Here is a 7,500-nt window from a genome sequence, read left to right on the forward strand (position 1 = left end):
AGATCCGTCTAGCTTGACGGCTTACTTTCGCTTCAAGTTGGAGAGGCATTGATGATGGATCGATGCCAAAGACAGCCTGCTGCTATTTAAAGATTCTTTCTGTCTCTTTGTCTGTCTGTCTGTCTGTCTGTCTGTCTGTCACCCTTTCAAGTCTACATGTTTTCCACTCCAGCGTCTATCGCCGCTGTCACAGGAGCGACAATTTCTTCGTTACACCTTTCAGGTTTCCTAATTTCTCCGGCTGTCTTCAGTGTCAGTCTGTGCACGTTGTAAATACTCAATGGGAAGGGTGTCCCGACGCATTTAGAGAAGGGCAGGTAATTTGCTTACAAACGTGTAACGTCCCTGAATATTTCAGAAGCCTCTGAGTAATATACTCGTTTGGGCGTTCAACAGCTCAGAACGTAGTTAGATTTTTTTTTTTTTCGGGGGGAGGGGGGATGCTGTTTTGTTTAAGTATGTTGAAATGTCACAGGATCCTTCTTCTTCTTCTTCTTCTTCTTATTTTGTTGAAATGGTATTGGTTTTTTGATTAAAAGAACTCGAACTAAAACAAAAACAAAACATGATTTTTGTCGTTTTGTTCTCTCTGAAAACATATCAGTTTTTTAGTAGTCAACTTTCAAATGACGCAGTGAGTTATTAAACTTAACGCCTGAAACCCCTTTCATGGTATGTCCCTTGAAATGCAGACGATGACGCAATGCGATGCCGTGTGATGCAACACTAAGAAATCAATGTATTTGAAACAAAATATGCTGCCGCTGGACGAAGTGGTCATGAAACGGCAGTCATTATCGATGTGGAAAAAATAGTATAGTATTCCAGTACGTTCTTGACCTTTGCACACTTGCGGTTGTAGTGATAAGAAACTCTGGGGAGACCTGGACAGTACAATGTCCCCCCCCCCTCCCCCCTCAGTCAAGTGTTTCGGCCCTGAACTCTTTACATTCTAAGGGGGCCGGGCCTCACCCAGGTCATGACTCCTGGATGCCTTGTATTGCCGCCCTTTCCTTTTTTTTCTGCTTTCCTGGTCCTCAGCAGGTTCGAAACCGTGCCTCCAGGGTGGTCGCCACTTCAGGACTGAGTCGCCTTTTCTGGCAGACGCTTTAACCACTGAGCCATCGCTCGGCTAGTTTGAGTAGTGAAAATTTAATCCTTATGAAGTTTACTTTCATTCCTCCTCCACCAGATCCAGCTGGAACTCTTTTCTGCTGTTTCTACCATTGCCTTGAGAGCCCATGTCCGCTCTCTGCCAGAAATCGACAGCTGTTTCATGAGGCTGTAGGCAGACGAGTAATAAAGTGAAGTGGAAAAGCAAGGCCTGCCTGAATGTGTAAAGAAAAGGAAACATACAGTGTAGAGAAATCAACCGCGAAAGCAAAGTTACGAACATGTATTCTGCGTATCCGCTCCCTCATCACGGTGTAAGCTAAAACTGGCATGACGTCGTCAAACGACACCTGTGCAGGTTACTTTCTTTGACGAACGGCGGATATTGGACGTGTTCCTTTCCGTGACTATTTTGATCCAGACCGGTAATAATGACGGGTGGAGATCGATCTTGGGTGGTCTTGAAGAAGTGCTGTAAGTGCTGTTCACCGTCATTAAAACGACATTCGAGTCTCACTCTTTGTTACAATAAGCGTTAGAATATTTTTCTCAAGGCCTGACTAAGCGCGTTGGGTTACGCTGCTGGTCACGCATCTGCTTAGCAGATGTGGTGTAGCGCATAATTATGGATTTGTCCAAACGCAGTGACGTCTCTTTGAAATACTGATACTTATACTTGAATATATAGTAAAAGAAGATGAGCTGGACAGCATGATTTATCGCGCACGATGAAAAAAAAATGATGAGTGTGAGTTACTGATAGCGAATTATATATAGCCCGGGGTGCTTTATTCTGATATATATATCTATATCTATATCTACATATCTATATATCTATATCTATCTATCTATCTATCTATCTATCTATCTATCTATCTATCTATCTATATATATATATATATATATATATATATATATATATATATATATATATATATAAGAAAGAGAGAGAGGAGATAGACGGCTGATCAGATCATATCAGCGAAGAAACGAACAACGAGACGAACCAAGCAAAGCCGGGGCACTTTAAATAGAAAGAACAGTGTAGAGTGTCATGATTGTGACATAAAGAGCTTCAAGGGATCCAGTCAATGTCCTCTCCATTTTCTTTTCACTCACAACTATATTTGTGTTTGTTTGTGTTTTATACCACTGTCTTACATTCCCATGTTTGTGTTTATATACCACTGTCTTACATTCATATTCTTCATTCTTAATCGTCTGCTACCCAAGTGTAAAAGACAGATCTTAATTTATTTGTGCATGGAAAGATAACCCCACTCAACCACCTCAGAAACCACAACCCTTCCCACAACCTTGGAGAGAGTGGCTCTCTCCAAAATGTGTGGTAATCAAGGGTTAGGGAAAAGGGCTAGAAGTCAGAATGCCAGTTCGTAACCTGCTCACTGTTTTCATGTCATTGGGATTGTGTTCGGTAATTCCAGTTCCAGCTCCGTTTTCTCCATTGGCCTGAAATGCGTGGTGGAGATTAATTCAAAATGCTGTGGTAAAGACGAAATCAATTTGAGATAGTCATGTTACAGGGACGGGAAAGGGGGAGGGGGGATGATGGAGGTGGGTGAGGGGCCTGGGAGCGAAAGATTTCGAAAACGCTAAGCAAAATGATATTATACACACACTGGTATAGTTTACAGCAGTAACAAGGACAACAGTGGCAACAGCAGTAACAACAACAACAGCAAACCAAAAAACAAAACAAACAACAACAATAAATTTAAAAAAAAACAAACAAAAACAAGAAAAACCCCACCAAACCCGGTGACAATTTTAAGTGATGATTATGACGATGATGATGATGGCAACGATTATGACGACGGTGATAAAAGCAGCCGCACAACACGCGTGCAGATAAACACATGCACACTTCCACAGACACAGGGAAACAGACACAGACACATACAGTGAGAGAAACACAGTCACAGACACAGACACACAGACACAGACACACACACACACACACAGTCACACACACACACACACACACACACACACACACACACGCACGCACGCACACACACACACACACACACACACACACACACACACACACACACACACACACACACACACACACACACACACACACACACACACGTCTTTAGGGGTATCCAGATGAATGGGATCGTCAGAGCTGTCATGTCAATTCTTTCAGTTCGCCCAAACAAACACCCAGACCAGGTGACCAAACATGCAGGTTGAACTGAAAAGAAGAAAGACACTGAATTCACTTTATCTCCAAATTGCCGGCATTGTAGCTCAAGTTGAATGCATACTCTATCTCTGTGTGAATGTGTGTGTGTGTGTGTGTGTGTGTGTGTGGTGTGTGTGTGTGTGTGTGTGTGTGTGTGTGTGTACGTGCCTGCTCTGTGTGTGTGTGTGTGTGTGTGTGTGTGTGTGTGTGTTTGCCTGCGTGAGTGCGTGCATACGTGTGTGTGTGTGTGGTGTGTGTGTGTGTGTGTGTGTGTGTGTGTGGTGTGTGTGTGTGTGTGTGTGTGTGTGCATGAGTGCTTGTGTGCCTGTGTCTGTGTGTGTGTGTGTTTGTGTACTGATTTGTATACGTGTATATGTGTGTGCGTTCGTGCGTGTAAGTGTATGTATGCACGCGTGTGTATGTAAAATGTTGCGCGCGAGTGTGTATGTGCATCCGTGTGCATGTGCGTGCGTGTGGGTGTGTTGGTAGATATATGAATGGTTGCATATCGAGGACAGGAAAGAGGGCCAACCGGGGTGGAGGGAGGGGGAAGGTGGGGGGAGGGAGCGAGGAGATGGAGAGCTAGAAAAACAAAACAACAACAACAACAACAAAAAAAGAAGAAAAAAAACAAAAAAAACGGAGGGAACAAAATGTAAACTACTGGCACAACAAAAAAAAACAACCAAAAAAACCTCGTTTTATTTTATTCTATTTTATTAATCTCAAGCGAGCCATGACTTAATCAATGCATGTCAACCAAGCACAATCAAAGGTCATCGCTGGTGACCTCTGACCTATATATATATAACGACCCTCATCACACTGGTGTGGGTCCATGCTGGCTACTCTACTCACTTGCTCTGTGTACTGTGGTGTGTGGAATGGGAGCGTCAGAACAGAACGTCCAAACTAACGGGCATACCGCCCCTCACCCCACCCCCTCCCCGCCTCCCATACTTCCTCTAACTAACTAGGGTGGCATTTGGCTGACCTGCTCGCCATGTCTTTGATACATACAGACAGGTCAAACACTTACTACTGCTGCTATTGCTGCTGCTGCTGCTGCTGGTGGTGGTGGTACGCTCATGAAACCATGATCACTATCAACGAATGAGACTCACAAAAGTACCTGGGTGCGTGCGCGCTGACGTCAATGTGTTTGCTTGCGCGTATCATTGCTACGAAAACGTTTCAGTGACTTTTGAGTCCAGCATTTGTAGAAAGGAAGGAAGGAAATCCACACCGGCCTCTGCGCGGGCTCATGATTTGGCGTTCTTTTGTTGTTGTTGTTGTTGTTGTTGTCAGTTTGCATGTGACTGTGCGGTTTGGCTGGACTGCAAGGAACAATAGCATGTCATGTTTTTTTTTTTTTGTTTGTTGTTTTTTTGTTAGGTTAGGGTTTTTTTGTTTTGTTTTGGGTTGTGGGGTTTTTTTTCCCCAGAAAGGTTGACGTTAAGATATGTAAATAAAAAGAAAGTATTCAAATATACTTTTGTAAAGTGGGTGCATTATTTGTTTGTTTGTCAGGATTAAAGACGTCATTTGTATGTATGATCTCTCTCTCTCTCTCTCTCTCTCTCTCTCTCTCTCTCTATATATATATATATATATATATATATATATATATATATATATATATATATATTTATTTATACGTGTGTGTGTGTGTGTGTGTGTGTGTGTGTGTGTGTGTGTGTGTGTGTGTGTGTGTGTGTGTGTGTGTGATAGGATTGCTATTTTCTGCAGTTTACGAAAACTTTCTTTGCACCTATCTCTCTCTCCATACCCCCAGCCCCCCAAATCTCACTCTTTCTCCCCACCCTCTCTCTCTCTCTCTCTCTCTCTCCGTCTCTCTAAGTGCATGGGTGCGTGCGCGCTGACGTCAATGTGTTTGCTTGCGCGTATCATTGCTACGAAAACGTTTCAGTGACTTTTCAGTCCAGCATTTGTGGAAAGGCAGGAGGGAAAACCACACCGGCCTCTGCGCGGGCCTCACACAATAATAGTTAATATTAATGGCCACGCCCCCCCCCCCCCCCCCCCCCCCCAAAAAAAAAAAAAAAAAAAAAAAAAAAAATATTGAGGGGAAACAGAATGTGTATCCAATTGACAATTTGACTCCCACAAAGTTTTGTGGAGTTCACGGTCCTTTTTCTCTTCCGGGAAAGTCCTGTCCTGTTTTTTGCTGTTGTTGCTTTTTGTTTTTGTTTTTTCTTACACGCGGCAAAAGATCAGGTTTCTCCATGTTACACTAGTGGTGGTCACGAAAGAAAAAGAAAGAAAAAAGAGAAGAAGAAGAAGAAGAAGAAGAAGAAAAGAAGAAAAAAAAACCCCACTGAACGTATCCTCCCTTTCCTTCACCGGAAGGTGCAATTGGAAGGGGCATGGCTAAGGTTGAGAGCCTTCCATTTTCTACCGGACTCACGTTGTTGTGTTGTTGCTGTTGTTGTTGTTGTTGTTGTTGTTGTTATGTGGGTTTTAAGAGGGTGGGGGTGGGAGGTTAGTGATGGATTCGATAGCCTCCTGTTTTTGTCTCACAGCTCTCCATTCATTTTCTGCCGCCTCGCCCTCCCCCTTCTCCCGCCCCCTTCTCCTCCTCCTTCTTCTCCTTCTCCTCCCCCTCCTTCTCCTCCTTCTCCTTCTCCTCCCCCTCCATCTCCTTCTCCTCCTACTCCTTCTCCTCCTCCTCCTCCTCCATCTCCTCCTCCTCCTAGTCATCTTACTCCTCCTCCTCCATCTCCTCCTCCTCCACCACCTCCTCCTCCTCCTACTCCTTCTCCTCCTCCTACTCATCCTCCTCCTCCTCCTCCATCTCCTCCTCCTGTTCCTCCTCCACCATCCCTCCTCCTCCTCTCCTCCTCCTCCTCCACCATCTCCTACAATGGTCCGGTAACGTGCCACCAGTAAAAAAACAACAACAAACAACACAACAATAATTGTTGCTGCTATTTACTTCCGTGTTGATAAGCATCTGTTTTGGTTTGTGGCATTTCTATTATTGTTAACCTTTTGACTTCGGGAACTATTTTTGTTTTTCTTTTTGCTTGTTTTCGTTGTTGTTGTTTTTTTGTGGGTTTTTTTTGTTTTGTTTTTGTTTTTTTGTTTTGTTTTCTTTTTGCAAAAAAATAATCACCAACCTCTAAAGAAAAATCACTTTTAAAAAAAAGTGCTCATAAGTATATAAAGGCAGAATGTTTTCGTGACGAAAAATGAATGGAGAATATAATTATCATATGTTCAATGTTGACAAGATGAAATAACTCCCAATCAGGGGAAGATAACCAAACTTAAGAGAAAAAAACAAACCAAAAAAAAAAAAAAAAAAAAAAACGCCTCACGCACACACAAAAAGTCAGTTTATTTCATGGGTGGATAAGGTTATGAAATATTTGTATTGGACACAAACATCAAGTGCAGTTATGTTGTTTTCCATCACCATTGTGTTGTTCTAAACGTAAACACTATTTATAACGATGAACACTCACTCACACACACACACACACTCTCTCTCTCTCTCTCTCTCTCTCTCTCTCTCTCCCATCCCCACCCCCCACCCCCCACACAATCACTATCATACAATATTACAACACGAAAGTTCACTGTAAATAGTATTTGCGCTTGAAGCTTTCATCTGGAAGGTTTCGTAGTAAATGAAGACCACAACAATTAAGAATTCAGCTACATTATTTTTTTTTTCTTCTACACCCACTTCCAACACGATACCGTCCCTTTCCTGTCGAAGCACATAGTAGCACGCATTGATCATCAGGACAACCAGATTCATTTCAGTTGATTAACAATAACATTACTTGCGCCTTCAGTCACGTTTCCGTAGTTGCTACTGTCGTTGACATGTGGGAAAAAAAAAACAACAACAACATTATAGCCGCCTCTTCTGAACTGTACATCTTTGCTGCCATGTTGAGACGCTCAACAACTCACACACACACACACACACACACACACACACACAACAACAACAACAACAACAACAACAACAAAAATCCGGCATCAGAATGGAGCCCAAACCTGGTGAAATAATTACTGTTTCGAACACGCACCAAAGCAGCCGCCATTTGCAATTTTGCAAGGATAAGGAAACTGTTGTTAAGTGATCGGCTGGACTGTTGATAATGCAGTTAGGTGCGAGGAAGGTGATGGATGAGGACAGA

Source organism: Babylonia areolata, chromosome 24 (genome assembly GCF_041734735.1).
Source record: "Babylonia areolata isolate BAREFJ2019XMU chromosome 24, ASM4173473v1, whole genome shotgun sequence".
NCBI classification, from domain to species: domain Eukaryota; kingdom Metazoa; phylum Mollusca; class Gastropoda; order Neogastropoda; family Buccinidae; genus Babylonia; species Babylonia areolata.